General features: G+C 40.3%; 1 long non-coding RNA gene across 1 annotated transcript; it reads right to left on the minus strand.

Moving 5' to 3' along the window:
* Positions 1-962: 962 nt before the first annotated feature.
* LOC136155433 (uncharacterized) lies at positions 963-16,113 on the minus strand. Its single transcript, XR_010660819.1, has 3 exons — positions 15,803-16,113; positions 14,160-14,299; positions 963-1,332 (listed from the first exon to the last, which is right to left on the minus strand). It is a non-coding gene; the product is annotated as an uncharacterized lncRNA (long non-coding RNA).
* Between the last annotated feature and the right edge of the window lie 1,682 nt (positions 16,114-17,795).

Consider the following 17,795-nt stretch of genomic DNA (forward strand, 5'->3'; position numbering starts at 1 on the left):
GAGATCGGTATCTTGGAGATCTGTCATTGCTACTGCCACAGAAATAGGCAACACAGTAGAAAAGATTTATGCATAGAAGAGAAAGAGAGAGAGAAAAAGAAAGAAAGGTTCAAATGAGTAAAAGGCTAAACTGCTTTGATAGTGAATAAAAAGGCAAAAGAGGAGCAGCTCAATAGTTCAGTAATACACAGAAGCTTGAAGAATAAGAGAGACCTCAAAATGCATGGAAAAAGAAATAGAAGAGAATAATAAATGAATAAGGAATAAGAGTAGTAAGCAGACAGGAAGAAGAGGGTCAGAAACCCAGATGGTAAAATGGCCAAGGCGCAGAAAAAACACGTAGCAAGAAGGATTTTTTTAAAAGAGAAGGAGGTAACAGTTTTGTTGATGACCTCCAGTTCTATTAAATTCAGTGAGAGGAAAATCTGCCTAACTGGAAATTAAAACAGTTAAAGTTTTGACTGCAATTATTTTGATTTAAGAACATATTTTCCCAGTGAACACTGAATATTTTATAACTTTTCATGGAGGTTATCACAGCTTTGCAATGCTATACAGCAAACCAATTTCAGGGCTTGAGTGTCGTGGACATCTTCTGTTAGTGCAATGACTACTTTTTCAAATAAAGCAATTTAATTCCAGAAGGGCACCCGACAGTCTGTAGCTCAGCTTATGGCAAAACCAGAAATAGAATCAGGTACTAATCTTCACTTCGGGACTCTTCTCATTAGGTCACCCCAAATTTCTTGACGATCTATCACTGCAGCACTTAAGTGATGACAAGATCTGAGGGGGTTGGGGATGATGACTATGCTTTGTTTTAATCCTTAAGATAAATTTGGCAGCTGTGAGGCTAGTTTCTGTGAATTACATAGAATGCTCAGCCTCACTATAGTGATGGTAAAGTTGGTCTCTCATTTTTAAGCTTAAAAATAACTAAGGACTAACTACTTAGTCAACTGTGGTTTTATAATCATTTTCTTTATATGATTTGCTGGATGAATTAAAAACATCTGGACTGAAAATATCAATGTTAACTTTTGCAAGAAAGAGTTTACAGATTACTGCTTAACTTAAAAAATACACTTCTAAGTAAGTGAAGTGTCTAACCCAAAGTTTACAGGAAGAAACATGGAATAAAAATGGATAAACTACAATTTAAAGTCACAGTCTTGATACCTTCATATTAGATGCCTCAGTTTCCAGTTTTGTAAGATGATTGAAATTATCTTCTAGCTCTTGTCAAAGATTTGAGTTCTCCATCTTCAGGGCCTCAACTTGCTTTAACAACTGATCATAGGAAGCTGCAGCCATCCTTGGCTACCCCTGGACCTATAAGGTTAAAAAGGATTTTGAAATTCACTACTGAAAAAATAGAGTGGCTGCTTGTTACAAAGAAAGGGATAAAGAAATAAAACCTCAGAGACATTTAACAAGAACTGTGTTAATGTAGCAGTTTCAGTACCAAAACAACACTGTGTGAGTGGCAGGGCCTTTCTGAGAAGCCGAAATACCGGGGTTTAATGAAAGACAAATAAGAGTTAACATAGAAGAGAACGTCAGTAGTGTTTGAAAAACACCTGCCTTTTCACAGGTGGGTAAGATTTCTATCAGGTTAGAATTTTTTTGAGGTTTCAGAGATATTTTAAATGGTCTTACAGACAAGATTTGGGAAATGCAGTTATTGATAAGAAATATATTTATATTGGTCATATTAATTTATTTCTGGATTTTGCCCAACAGTCACATAATTTTATAGCCCAAATGGATTAATGAGATTAGGTATTGCAGTCTACCACTTTTCATTTGATAAAAGGCTAGTCTTAAACATTATCCATGGGGAAATATGAAGTTCCAAAAAGGCCTCATTAAAAAGGCGGTCATTAAACAAAACAGACACAAGGGAGAGGATTGGATTGAGACTTCAACTCTTTTGGAAAGAAAGATGATAAAAACTGCTAATATAAATTATATTACATTTATCCAAAAGGATGAATACAATAGGCCATGTTATGGCATACGTATCACAGGACCCACTGTGCTCACATTGAGGCTGAAAGACACTTGAAGAAAACAGATGATTTTAGGAGTAGAGACTGTCAAAGAGAAACGAAGCACAGCCTTGCTATTAATTACATTACCATGAAAGAAAAGGGGAGAAAAGAAAGATACAGATGATAGTCAGGTAATAAGAGGTCCTTGGCCTGAAGAATTAGAGAATGTTAGAAATTATGTTCAGATTACCGAAGTTCCAAAGACCCAGATCCTCTTTGTAGTTTAATTTCTATGGAATAAAATTCTACCTATCTCTTAAGAGTTAAAAAGTATAACAGAGTCTGTACTCAAGCAATACTTAATAGATCTGGACATAAAAAAAATGTTTCTGCAGTAAAAATCCACTATACGAAATAAGGCAGACAAATTACAACACTGGCTAGTCATGACAATATTGTAGTTCAGCAACTGGAAGGGATACCCTAACAAGGGAAATCAAGTGACACAGGTCTCCGTCTGTTCTCCAACAGCTAGGGACAATAAATCTGGAAGGAAACAAGAGTCCTGGGTGGTGGGGATCACCCTCAAAAACCTTCATGACTGAAAAGAGTGAGCGCTAGACTAGTATTTGGGGATCCGGGTCTCAGTTTCAGTCTTGGTCGTGCCTTCACCTTTGCCCCTGAATTTTAACTCATTTCACCATTCGTAAAATGGACATTTACTACCTTTTCTAATATAATTTACAGGGATATTGTTAGAATTGAGAAACAAAAGGATGGTCTAAAAATAAAAGTCCTGTGTAAGTTATATCATGAAAATACACTTACTATGTAACTTCCTTAGTAAGACCTAAAGTTAATCTACTGTTAAAAGCCTTAGTCCTCTGACCAATCGACAAGAGGTGAAGAAGTAATTCACTCTTTTGAAAAAGGACTGAGAAGGTACATGAGAAACAAAGGAGAAATTCATAGGTGGGATCACTTATCTGTTTTGTGTGCATGCATGCTCAGTTGGGTTTGACTCTTTGCAACTCCATGGACTGCAGCCGATCAGGCTCCTCTGTCCATGGGATGATCCAGGCAAAAATACTGGTGTGGGTTGTCATTTCCTCCTCCAGGGCATCTTCCTGACCCAGGGATTGAACCCCAGTCTCCTGTGCTGGCAAGCGGTTTCTCTACTACTGAGCCACCTGGGAAGCCCTATCTATTTTATACCATACCACTAAGAAGCAGCTCTACCTACAAAGAGGCAGTACATTAAAAATCATGTGACAAAGGTGGGAATCTGACAGCATTTAGTAACGTAAGACCTAAAATTCCTCACTCCAAATAAAATCCTAACAGGCAATTTTCCACTAAAATAGTATAAATAAGAGAAAAAGTAATAATACAGGGAAAGAGAAAATTACTGGAATTATGTTTAGACACAGAGGCTATAACCACATACAATCACAAAAAGAGCCAGATGGACAAAATGAGCAAGAGACTACTAAAAGTGCTTTTTACTGGAACAAAAAAGAATTCAACCCTTTAGGTGGACAATTAAAACATACCATTATTTTTTTTCTCTCTCCCTCCAGAATCAAAACATTTAAGTCATTTCTGCTTTAGAAAACAGGATGTTCTCATATAATTTTATGAGAAAAATAAGATGTTTCGAGGTAATACTTTGCCTTATGTCCTTTTAATATGTTGCCGCCATACCTAAGTCAAAATTGCTTAATGCAAAATTTAAAAAATCATAAATTTGTTTTAGAAAGCCTTTTAAACAATCACAAGAATTTCATACCAAATATATCGTAAATGCAACTCACCCAGCATCATTTAAAAAAAAAAAACAAACTCAAAATTTATCTGATGAAATGGGAAAAATCTCTGAATCTTTAAAACATGCTTCTCAGTAAGCGAAAGGGTTAGCTGCTCAGTCCTGTCCAACTCTTTGAGCGCCATGGATTGGAGCACGCCAGGCTCCTCTGTCGACGGAATTCTCTAGGCAAGCATACTGGAGAAGGGAGTCAATCTCTTTTTCAATGGATGTTCCTGATCCAGGGACAGAACTCAGGTCTCCAGCATTGGATTCTTTCTGAGTCACCAGGGAGACAGGGTGTGCACTAAAAGGATTCTCACCCCTTAAGAGCAGGGTAGGGGAGAAGAGAGTTTTATAAAAGGACTGTTATCTAGACTTTTATCCAAATGGTCACTAGAAACAAATCTACAAGGACCCTAAGATATTAACGCAAGGAGGCAGAAAAGTTTAGGTAGGTAAGGGATACACAATTAGAATTAAATCTGAAAGATTCTTTATTAGAAATTAAGAAGTTTGGGATTTTAAAAAAATTAGTTAAACTGCTTTTATTCTTTTGGTTTAATGAATTTTAAAAAAGATGTATTTGTCAGTACTATCAGATGGTAATGAAAAAAAAAAAAAGAAAATATCAATACAAAAAGAAACCAAAAGAATCATAGAAGACTACTTTGCTCAAGTCTATGTAAGCAAACTTGAAAACCAAATGAAATAGATAATTTACTAGAAAGTGTACTTTTGATACAAACTACTTTGATAAAAACTAACCGCAAGAGATGGAAAATCTAAAATTTACAACAAAAGTCACTGTTGTAAAACTGATAGAGCTACATAGAAGAAAAATATTATCATGCCGAAGGTGATGAAAAGACGCCTTAAAAACTCAATGCCCATTCTTATTGAAAATACTGGATATAAAAGCACACTTTTTAAACACAATATATTTCAGACCCACAATAAGCCAGCACCACCCGATGAGGAAATACTAGATATACTATATTACTATAGTCAGGGAAAGCCCCATTTTTACCACTGTTACTCATTTTTATCAGTCAACACAGAGAATGAAATTAGAAAGGAATACTACTGGTAGGGGTACAATTAAATAACTAGAATATCCAAAAGAACAAACTAAATATTACTACAACAAGATAATCTAGTAGTTTAGTCAAGTACAAAACATAAAGAAATCTTTCCTTTGTATGTACAAAGAGAAACCAGATAAACGATAAAATGAAAGAAAAGATCTTATCTATAATTTTAAAAAAACAGGCATAAACTGAATAAAGAGTTCAAAACATGTATGAGAAAAACTATAGAACACTTCTGAGAGACACAAAGGTAGATTTCAACAAATGGAAAGACATATCTTGCTTCTGTACTAAAGATTCAGTAGCATAATGATGTTCTTTCTCCCTGAGTTAATTTTACATGGTCCCCAAATAAATACTATATAAATTTTTTTTTATTTTGTTTGCTACAGCTAGACAACTGGAAAGAAAAAACAAGCAAAAAAAAGGGAAAATATGAAGGGAAGAGCAAGAGTATTCCTATGACATATTAAATAATTGCTGCAAAGCCATTATAAGTAAAAGAGTACGAAGTCAAATGTACTGTATCAGTAAGCTAATTTCTTAGCTCTTATCATTATACTATGGATATATAAGATGTTAACATTAGGAGAAACTAACTGAAGGGTACATAGGAACTCTCTTATTTTTCTCTTTTATAAGTACAAAGTCATTTAAAAATAAAAAGACTTTAAAAAGCTATGATACTGGCAGATCAACCAGGGAACACATTTTTTTAAATTCCAGAAGTATATGAAAAGTTAGTCATAGTAAAGGTAGCATCTCAAAGACATGTAAGAAGATGAACTTGAAATAAGCGGCAAGCATATGACCCAGCAATCCCACTTCTGGGCATACACACCGAGGAAACCAGATCTGAAAGAGACACGTGCACCCCAATGTTCATCGCAGCACTGTTTATAATAGCCAGGACATGGAAGCAACCTAGATGCCCATCAGCAGACGAACGGATAAGGAAGCTGTGGTCCATATACACCATGGAATATTACTCAGCCATTAAAAAGAATTCATTTCAATCAGTTCTAATGAGATGGATGAAATTGGAGCCCATTATACAGAATGAAGTAAGACAGAGAGATAAAGAACATTACAGCATACTAACACATATATATGGAATTTAGAAAGATGGTAATGATAACCCTATACGCAAAACAGAAAAAGAGACACAGATGTACAGAACAGACTTTTGGACTCTGTGGGAGAAGGCGAGGGTGGGATGTTTCGAGAGAACAGCATCGACACATGTATATTATCTATGGTGAAAGAGATCACCAGCCCAGGTTGCATGCATGAGACAAGTGCTCGGGGCTGGTGCACTGGGAAGACCCAGAGGGATCGGGTGGAGAGGGAGGTGGGAGGGGGGATCGAGATGGGGAACACATGTGTATCCATGGCTGATTCATGTCAATGTATGACAAAACCCACTACAATACTGTAAAGTAATTAGCCTCCAACTAATAAAAATAAATGAAAAATAAATAAATAAATAAGTGGCAAGGGCAGCCATGAGGAAGCATAAGACGGCACCTATCTCTAAAACTGCACATTAGGGTAAGTTATAGAAGAAACAGGGGTTCAAGTGCTAACAACATCACATGGCATTTAAATTACAGAAGAGAGTTGTGTTTGTAATTAAAAATACTTAAATGGAACATACCCTCTTCCAAGGAGGCTATTATAGAGCAACGAACATTTTAATTTCAACTTATTTGTGAAAGGGTAAGGCACATGGAAGGCTTGTTGGACCTCTGAAATGATTATGTCTATTACTACAATAGGGTTAATAAATCAAGTTCTTAGGTTATATCAAACAAATGGGACAGGTTTTTACTGGGAAAAAAGCATAACTACTTTTAATTAAACAGGATACATCCATGAAGTGGAATATTACACTGGCATTAAAAATGAGGTTGATGTACAAACAAACAAAAAGAAGAGAGAAAACAAGAGAGTACAGATCACTACGTCTCATACTGTTCATCCTGTTTTAGTAAAAAATAAAAGGGTTGTAAAAAGATAAAAATGTCATTGAGAAAAAGTACACTGACTGCCTCTGGAAAGGTCTCAGCTCTGCTGAGAAGATGCCTTCCTTTTCATTGTATACGTTTTTGTAAAGTTTGAAGATCAGAGCAAAAGGTTAGTTTCTTTAAAAGATTGAATATTAGAGACAGACAAGATCCCAAATATATAAAGTGAACACAGTTTAAAGGTGGGGGGAATTGACTCAAGAAAGAAATAGATAATCTTAATAGTTCTACAACTACTGAAAGCTAGAGGAGTTTAAATGTTTCCCCTTTCCTCTGTCCAACACACACAAAAATACCAGATTCAAATGGCTTTATAAACACCTTCTACCAAACATTTGAGAAATGCATCATTCCAACCTTAACAAAATTAAATTATGTCATAGAAGATAATTAGATACAATTGTATTATGTAATTCATGTGGCATTAAGTGAAAATGCAGAATTATCAAATTATTAATACACAAATATTTATAACTAGATAACATATATTATAAATATTTTGTTAAATTATATAAATTATGATAGTTGTATAATTTATATAATCTAATAATTATATAAATTTATTAAATTACAGTGATCATAATAATTATGAATTAAAGTTAAATACATACTGTATTTGTAATATGATACTATCTAGCCAACTAGCCTTGTCTTTTTTTAAATGAACTATGTATGTGCACAGAGAAGACTGAAAGATCACTAAAATGTCAAGGGTCTTCCCTGGGTGTAGAAATGATAAAAATCGTGATTTTTCTAAATTTTATAACACTTCTACCAACTAACACACATTATTTCTGTATTTTTTCCTCCAAAAGTTAAGTACCTCTAGTTTGGACACAATTTGAAATCATCACATTTGAAGGAGAAGAAAAGTAAGGGAGCCAAAGGCAGATTCAGGTACATATATAAATTGTGGGGGAGCCTTTCTTAATACAAATTAATTCAAAATTGCTAGTGCTACTGCAAAAGGGCACAGGAACTCCAATTAAAGATTACTATTCACATACATAGAAAACTGACGCTCAAAGAAATTTCAAGGTTAATTCAGGTCCACCCACAGTGAAGTGGCAAGCCAGTGTTGGTCAAATCCTCATGAGCAGATCATGCTAGACCACCTACCTAGATATATGTACAGTAGGTGCTCTGTATCCTTGGGTTCTCCATTCAACCACTGTGGATTCAACCAGCCACGGGTCAAAACTATACAGAAAAGATCTGGGGAAAGTTCCAAAAGACAAAACTTGCATTTGCCAAGCAGCCTGGCAACTACTTACATAGCACTTACAAGGTTATTATAACAAACCTAGAGACGACTTAAAGTATAATGGGAGGGATATATGTAGACTATATGTAAATACTATACTGTTTTATATTAATAAAAGGGACTTGAGCATCTCTGGGTTTTGATATCCTCCAAGGTCTCAGAACCAACCACTCACAGTTACTAAACGATGACTGTGTTATCTCCCAGAGCAGCTTGTTTCTCCTTCAGAGTCTCATGATTCCTAAAAAGTTACGTGTTCAGTTTGCATTCCCACCAACAGTGTAAGAGGGTTCCCTTTCCTCCACACTCTCTCCAGCACTTATTGCCTGCAGACTCTTGGATAGCACCCATTCTGACTAGCGTGACATGGTACCTCATTGTGGTTTTGATTTGCATTTCTCTGATAATGAGTGATGTTGAGCATCTTTTCATGTGTCTGTTAGCCATCTGTATGTCTTCTTTGGAGAAATGTCTGTTTAGTTCTTTGGCCCATTTATTGATTGGGTCTTTTATTGTTCTGGAACTGAGCTGCAGGAGTTGCTTGTATGTTTTTGAGATTAATTCTTTGCGAGTTGCTTTGTTTGCTATTATTTTCTCTCATTCTGAAGGCTGTCTTTTCACTGTTGGTGGGAATGCAAACTAGTACAGCCACCGTGGAGAACAGTGTGGAGATTCCTTAAAAAACTGGAAATAGAACTGCCATACGACCGAGCAATCCCACTGCTAGGCATACACACCAAGGAAACCAGAATTGAAGGAGACATATGTACTCCAATGTTCATCGCAGCACTGTTTACAATAGCCAGGACATGGAAGCAACCTAGCTGTCCATCGGCAGACGAACGGATAAGAAAGCTGTGGTACATATATACAGTGGAATGTTACTCAGCCATTAAAAAGAATGCATTTGAATCAGTTCTAATGAGGTGGATGAAACTGGAGCCTATTTATACAGAGTGAAGATAGAAAAACACCAATACAGTGTACTAACGCATATACATGGAATTTAGAAAGACGGTAACGATGACCCTATCTATATGCGAGACAGCCAAAGAGACACATGTGTGAAGAACAGACTTTTGGACTCTGGGGGAGAAGGCGAGGGTGGGATGATTTGAGAGAATAGCATTGAAACATGTATATTATCATATGTGAAACAGATCACCCGGACAGGCTTGATGCATGAGGCTCGGTGCTCAGGGCTGGTGCACTGGGATGACCCAGAGGGATGGGATGGGGAGGGAGGTGGGAGGGGGTTCAGGATGGGGGACACATGTACACCCATGACTGATTCATGTCAATGTGCTGCAAAACACACTACAACACTGTAAAGTAATTAGCTTCCAATTGAAATAAATTAATTAATTACCAAAAGAAGTTACGTGTTCAGTTATTATCATCCTAGCACCTAGCGCTGCTCAATAAGCATTTATTGAGTGAATACATTTCTTAAATAATCAGAATAAGTGAAAACAAAAAATCTCAAACAGCTTAGGCAGTATCAATAAATTCTCTTGACCCACAACTTTTTATCAATGAGTAACCACAGCTTTCTCTGGAAGATATCTAGAACAAAATCTCTTTAAATGCAAGAGGCATTTCCACATTTTTATGTTCAGTTAGTTAAATAACTAAAACTAAAGATAAACAGTTTCGGGTTGTCTTATGGAATATGGCTAATCTATCAGGCGTCACTATCAAGGTAATCCTTGAAGGTAGGCATATAAGTAAAGGTAAAAGAAATTTAAAAACTGGAATGACTCAAAAATTAACTCTGTCAGAGTTAATTCTGCTTCACTGCTCTTATATGATATTAAAGACGTCAAACATGTATGCCCTGGTGTTACGGTAGTGAATACGCTATATTACATGGTAAGAAGGACTTGGCAGATGTTAACTAAAGTTATTAATCGGCAGACTTTAAAAAAAAGGAGACAAGATTCACTGTCACTCGTTTGGCACTTTCTCTGCATGCCATATGGTAGCCTGCAACCCTAAAGAAGGAACACACTCTAAAGAATGAGCTTACATGGGGAAGATGAGCCCCAGAGCACTGTGACCCTTGCCCTAAAGCTCAGAACAATGGCAAAGTTTGTTTTGGCTCTGTTTGGCTGACATTTATCCAATGCTGGCATTGAAAATATCTGCTTTAGTTAAGACCAGTATGGATGCAATAAAGAACCATGTAGTGACATGAGAAAAAAGATCTTCATAACCCACATAATCACGATGGTGTGATCACTCACCTAGAGCCAGACATCCTGGAGTCCGAAGTCAAATGGGCCTGAGGAAGTCTCACTATGAACAAAGCTAGTGGAGGTGATGGAATTCCAGTTGAGCTGTTCCAAATCCTAAGAGATGATGCTTGCTGTCAAAGTGCAGCACTCAGTATGCCAGCAAATTTGGAAAACTCAGCAGTGGCCACAGGACTGGAAAGGGTCAGTTTTCATTCCAACCCCAAAGAAAGGCAATGCCAAAGAATGCTCAAACGACCACACAATTGCACTCATCTCACACGCTAGTAAAGTAATGCTCAAAATTCTCCAAGCCAGGCTTCAGCAATACGTGAACCGTGAACTTCCAGATGTTCAAGCTGGTTTTAGAAAAGGCAGAGGAACCAGAGATCAAATTGCCAACATCTGCTGGATCACCGAAAAAGCAAGAGAGTCCCAGAAAAACATCTATTTCTGCTTTGTTGACTTGCCAAAGCCTTTGACTGTGTGGATCACAACAAACAGGAAAATTCTGAAAGAGACGGGAATACCAGACCACCTGACCTGCCTGTTGAGAAACCTGTATGCAGGTCAGGAAGCAACAGTTAGAACTGGACATGGAAAAAACCAAAAAACAACAAACAAAAGAAGACCTGGAGCAGTCTGTGGCTCAGGTCGTGAGCTCCTAATAGCAAAATTCAGGTTTAAAGTGAAGAACGTAGGGAAAACGACTAGGTCATTTAGATACGACCTAAATTAAATCCCGTATGATTATACAGTGGAGGTGACAAATGGATTCGAGATGAGATCTGGTAGAGAAAGTGTCTACCAGATTCGTAAAACTGAAAGAGGTTCATATATGAGTTTATTGAAAGAGATTCATATGTTTTATATGAGTTTATATACGAGGTTCATCACTGGAAAGAGGTTCGTAACATTGTATAGGAGGCAGTGACCAAACTAGTCCAAGAAAAAGAAATGCAAGAAGCTTAAGTGATTGTCTGAGGAGACATTAGAAAGAGCTGAGGAAAGGAGAGAAGTGAAAGGCAAGGGAGAAAGGGAAAGATATACTCAACTGAGTGCAGAGATCCAGAGAATACCAAGAAGAGATAAGAAACCCTTCTTAAGTGAACAATGCAAAGAAAACAACACAATGGGAAAGACTAGAGATCTCTTCAAGAAAACTGGAGGCATCAAGGGAACATTTCATGCAAGGATGGACACCATAAAGGACAGAAATGGTACACACCTAATAGAAGGAGAAGATATCAAGAAGAGGTGGCACGAATACACAGAGAACAGTACACCAGTCACTGTGGTCACTCACCCAGAGCCAGACATCCTGGAGCGTGAAGTCAAGGGGGCCTTAGGGAACATTACTACCAACAAAGCTAGTGGAGGTGACGGAATCCCAGTTGAGCTATTTGAAATTCTAAAGGTTGATGCTGCTAAAGTGTTGCACTCAATATGTCAACAAATTTGGAAAACTCAGTAGTGGCTACAAGACTGAAAAAGGTCACAGTTTTCATTTCAATCCCAAAGAAAGGTAATGTCAAAGAATGTTCAAACTACCATACAATGGCACTCATTTCACATGCTAACAAGGTTACGCTCAAAATCCTTCAAGCTAGGCTTCAAAAGAATGTGAACCTAGAACTTTCAGATGTACAAGCTAGGTTTTGAAAATGCAGAGGAACCAGGGAGCAAACTGCCAACATTTGTTCGATTATAGAGAAAGCAACAGAATTCCAGAAAAACGTCTGCTTCTGCTTCATTGACTGCGCTAAAGCCTTTGAATGTGTGGATCGTAACAAACTGTGGAAAATTCTTAAAGAAACACCAGTACCAGACCACCTTACCTGCCTCCTGAGAAACCTGTATGCAGGTCAAGAAGCAAGTTAGAATCGGACATTGAACAACTGACTGGGAAAGAGTTATAATAAAGCTGTATCTTGTCACCCTGCTTATTTAACTTCTACGCAGAGTACATCATGAGAAACACTGGGTTGGATGAAGCACAAGCTGGAATCAAGACTGCTGGGAGAAATATCAATAACCTCAGATATGAAGATGATATCACTCTAAGGGCAGAAAGTGAAGAGAAACTAACGAGCCTTTTGATAAGGGTTAAAGAAGAGCATGACAAAGTTGGCTTGAAACTCAGCATTCAGAAAACTAAGATCATGGCATCTGGTCCCATCACTTCATGGGAAATAGATGGGGAAACAGTGGAAACAGTGTCAGACCTTTATTTTTGGGGGCTCCAAAATCACTGTGGATGGTGACTGCAGCCATGGAATTAAAAGATGCTTGCTCCTTGGAAGAAATGCTATGACAAACCTCAACAACATACTAAAAAGCAGAGACATCACTTTGCCGACAAAGGTCCGTCGAGTCGAGGCTATGGTTTTTCCAGTGGTCATGTATGGATGTGAGAGTTGGACCATAAAGACTGAGTGTCAAAGAATTGAGAATTGTGGTGCTGGGGAAGGCTCTTAAGCGTCCTGGGACTGCAAGAAGATCAACCAATCCTAAAGGAAATCAACCCTGAATATTCACTGGAAGCACTGATGCTGAAGCTGAAGCGCCAATACTTTGGCCACCTGATGCGAAAAGCCAACTCACTGGAAAAGACCCTGATGCTAGGAAAGACTGAAGCCAAAAGGAGAAGGAGGTGGTAGAGGATGAGATGGCTAGGTAGTGTCACCGACTCAATGAACATAAATTTGAGCAAACCCCAGGAGGTAATGGAGGACAGAGGAGCCTGCCATGCTGCAGTTCTTGGTGTTGCAAAGAGTTGGACACAACTGAGCGACTGAACAACAACTACACCAGGCTCCTAGGATTAAAGAATAAAAATACAGTGGCACAGCAGGCTCAAAATTCAGACTGGCTTCTGTGAGCTGCACGGCACACAGCACGGTGTTTGGCAGCCCTGGCAAAGGTATATTTAAGCATGCATGGAGGCTAGAGAGGGCAAAACTTAAAAAGGAGTGATCATGGATAATTACTGAGAAAGAAAGATAAAGAGGGATGATCATGGACACATCTGGAGAAGGTTGCTCTTGAAGAAAAGGAAGGACAATTCCTTCTTTTCAGAGAAGAGTAAATAAAGAAATGATATCAGGATAGAAAAGATTATACCTCAGATGCTTGAGATTTTTCTCAGGAAAGGAAAAGATCAAGTTATTTGCTATAAACACTTTCATGAAGTAAGACCAAAAAAAACCCCTCACAATCGACATTATAGATCTGGAGGATAACAGAACACTAACTGGTATGAAAACAATCCAAAATCCTCACACAACTGTCTCTTGTATCCTTCAGGGATCAAGATAGTGATTAGGCCTGTTCAGAACTGGGCACTAGAAAGATAAATTGACATAAAGTTAAGTATTCTAAGGTATCAATGATGGGCTGGTAAAAACTGATGACCATGGGATCCTGGTGACTAGGGGAGGCAAATGAAAAGAGCAGTAGGCTAAAGAATTGAATGAATAGACACAAAGACGGGAGGGTTCCTAAAGACAGGAAGAGGGGAAGAAAGAGAGAGAGAAAACGGGTTCCATAAGTGTGGAAGAGTGCTTGTTTGTGGTCAGACAGGTCTTGACACAATGCCTCAGGCAATGAGCTACTGCCTAGGGCTGAGCACTACCCCGTCAGCTAAAAGCACAGAATTGAGAGACAAGTGCCTGTAAAAACACGCAGTCCTCGGGTGCAGGAAACAAACAGGCTTACCTGGTGGCGCTAGTGGTAAAGAACCCACCTGCCAACGCAGGAGACAGAAGAGATGTGGCTCTGATCCCTAGGTCGGGAAGGTCCTGTGGAGGAGGAAATGGCAACCTGCTCCAATATTCGTGCCTGGAGAAGTCCCATGGACAGAGGAGTCTGGCTGTCCTGTGGAGACTGCAAGGAGATGGACGTGACTGAAGCGACTTAGCATAGCACAGCAACAAACAAGTGAATGAATCTGCCCGTACAGGAATCAAACACTTAAAATATCTCCTCTCCTTTTAAAATGAACAATTCTATCTCCAAATTTAAGAAATTCATCAAGAGGCTAAAAGTCTACAATAAAGGTTAAGGGAGATGTGTGTCAGGAGGTAGAACAAAAAGTTAAATCTGTCAGGCCAATTGTAACCCACCTGTTAAAAGACTTTTAGCATAAATTTCCAATAAGGCAACAACAGTCTGTGCTTTAGAAACTCTGGAGAGCACCTAGCATGGCTTCAAAAAAAGGATATCACTCAATTTAATTTTAAAAGCTCCACCCATTGCAATCTCAGTGGATACACTACCATTTATACTCATAGCTTCATTTTTCACCATTCTGCTGCTCTTGACACATTATCCAATTACAGGAAAAAATTGGGAAAAATCAGACATGGCAACCTCCACTACCACATCCCTCCTTCAGTTTGCACTTTTTACACCATTAATTCTGACTACTCTTGCCCTAGTAATAAATGAAGAAGAAATGACACTGGCACAATCTAAATTTTGCAGAAAATATCAAGTACAAGAAAGATTGCCAAGTAGTACTAGTAACAATTGAGAACCCAAGAAATTTGAGAAGTTTCAAGTTTAAAAAGCGTTTTCTCCATTTCAGTCCTTTCCAAATAAAACAAAGGGCTTGGACAACACAAGATTGTGAAGCTTCAACGGACGATTTAGCCTAACAGTGAATAAAAGAATCACTAAAATCGCTTATCCTTTCTTGGGCTATTACATTTCTTACCCTCACAAAGCCTTCTTTTAAAACCAGGACCACTTCTCAATTCTTTCCCTGGATCTAGTATACATATGTCCCTCCGTCCGCCCCCCCCCCCCTCCAAAAAAAGGTTAGAGACCAAAGACTCGCTGTAATCAGAAAAGGATTAATTTAGATGAAGAATCACTTGCCGTCACTGGCACCATTCCTCAAAACCATCAAAGTCTCCTGGGGGCTGGATCCCCCCGACAAGATGAACAAAATCCACTGGCGTCTGGATAGCAAGCTTTTCTCTGTAAGTCTATAAGCCTGGGAAAGCTTTCCAGACAGTTAAAAAGACTTCTCAAGGAAGCAAAAGGTCGAGACCAGGAAGATGGGGAGGTGACTAAAACAGGCAGACGACCCACCCACCTAACGCAAAGGAGGGACCGCTTGCAAGGGCTGACGCTTCAGCAGGAGGCAGGAAAGGTTGCGGAGGGCGGCCGGCGCTGCGACCCCCGGCCCCTGCGTGGGAATGGAGGGCACGCAAAGTCAGGGGCCAGCCGGAGGCCTGGAGCGGGGCGCGGAGAGGGGGCGGGACGTGGAGACAAAGCAGCGGTGGACTCCGGCTGAACACCACCAGGGTCTGAGCCACGGCGGGGCAAAGCCGAGAAAGCTTTGCCCCAAGAGGAGACACCGAAGCTTGCAGCTTCACCCACCTGCCAGACGCTCGCCCCGCGGACAGAAGCACGGACGCAGCCCGGGCGCTTCCTCTCCTGCCGGACACAGCCCCTGCCGCCGCCGGAGCTCCGGACCCGACAGCACAGGGCGGTAGCGAAGTAGGCAAAGCGGCGACCACACTCGAGCAGACGGGGGTGTACGTAGGGGGCGCCGGGGGGCTCGGGAAGGCAGCTCTGTGCTTGACCTTCCTCACCGGTGGCCAACGGCGCTCCCTGGGAACAGCATCCCGCGTCGGCCCGCTGCAGCGGCCGGGCTTCCTGCGGCCACAACCCGCCCCCGCGCTACTCGGCCGCCGCCATCTTGTCGGAGGCGGGAAAGACCGCACTGCGCAGGCGCGCGCCGACGCTGCCGGCTCCCCGCCATAACGCGCAGGCGCGGGGGGCGCTTCCCACCCCACCCCCCACCCCCACCCGCCGAGGCCGTCTTCCGCAAAGCCGTCTGCTCCCTCGCACGGGTGCTGCCAAGCTTAGTGGCCAGCCACAAACTGCACCGCAGCCGAGTTAATAGACCCTTCTGCGCACCTCACAGTCAGTCATTGTGTAAAACCCTATCTGTGTGCCAGGTCCCGGGACAGGCGCTGGTGAAAGATTAGTAAAACGCGGCTTCAGTGCTAACTGCCACTGCTGCTAAATCGCTTCAGTTTTGTCCGACTCCGTGCCACCCCATAGATGGCAGGTCACCAGGCTCCCCGGTCCCTGGGATTCTCCAGGCAAGAACACTGGAGTGGGTTGCCATTTCCTTCTCCAATGCATGAAACTGAAAGTGAACTCGCTCAGCCCTGTCCGACTCTTAGCAACCCCATGCAATGCAGCCAACCAGGTTCCTCCATCCATGGGATTTTCCAGATGAGAGTATTGGAGTGGGGTGCCATCACCTTCTCCGTCCAGTGCTAAAGGTGTTCCTAATCTAGTGAAAAAGGACGGGGATGAACGAGTGATTTCCACAATTCTTGTTTGTTACCTGCACGCCACCTTCGCTCTCTTGCCCCTTTGATTTTAATAACTGAAAACATAGCTCTTCCAGGAAGTCCTTACTCTCACACAATTTGGTTAGTTCTTTTCTAATACCTCGCCTTGCCTCTTTAAGCTTTATTTCATTCATTGTAAATTCAACAAGTACTATTTGAGTTTCATTTATAGTCTAGATATGGTTCTAGGTTATAGCACTAAGAAATATAAACTCATGGGACTTCTATTTTAGGGGAGAGTATAAAACAAACAAACAAAAAAAACAAACTTCAAAAAATCAGCGAAATAACATTTGATAGTGGTGAGGGATGGGAAGAGGAAAATACCACCAAAGTTTATGTTGGGTGAGGGGTGGTAATTAGCAATCTCTCTCCAGAGATGACACTTGATCTGAGGCCTGACTGACCACGGGGGCCAGAAGCTATGAGAATCATCCAGGCAGAGCGTTCTAGACAGAAGAACAGCAAATGCAGCACACCTCTCATTCTTGAGGTGGGAGTGAGACCAGCACATAAAGGACAGAAAGACTAGGTGATGTGGACACCTGGGGAGGATATGTGGGGGGGCGGGGCGGGGGACAGGGGCAGTTTAGGTGGGACATTGAGGCCATGGTAAGAAACTGGATTTTTACCCGATGGCAGCCCCTCCATCTTGCTGACACTGCCAGAACTCCTCCTCAAACACTTCTAGCTCCTGACTGCCTCGCTGGACATGCTGATTCCACTGTCTTGAAGACACTTGCTCTTGTTCTTTACACATCTAGCTTCTCATCTTTCAGGTTTCAGTTTAAATGTCACCTCAGAAAGGCCATCCTTCCTAAACTAAGTATCCCACCTGCCCTTTCATTAGTCTCCATCATTGCACCTGATCATTTCTTTATGGGCACTGAACATATTTTTCAATTATATATTCATTGCTTCTTCACCATTCAGTTCACTAAACTGAACTCCATCAGGGAGGGAAGATGTTTCACTTACTAGTGAATACTCCATGCCTAGCACCA

The sequence above is a fragment of the Muntiacus reevesi genome, unplaced genomic scaffold (genome assembly GCF_963930625.1).
Source record: "Muntiacus reevesi unplaced genomic scaffold, mMunRee1.1 SCAFFOLD_148, whole genome shotgun sequence".
Lineage (NCBI taxonomy): Eukaryota > Metazoa > Chordata > Mammalia > Artiodactyla > Cervidae > Muntiacus > Muntiacus reevesi.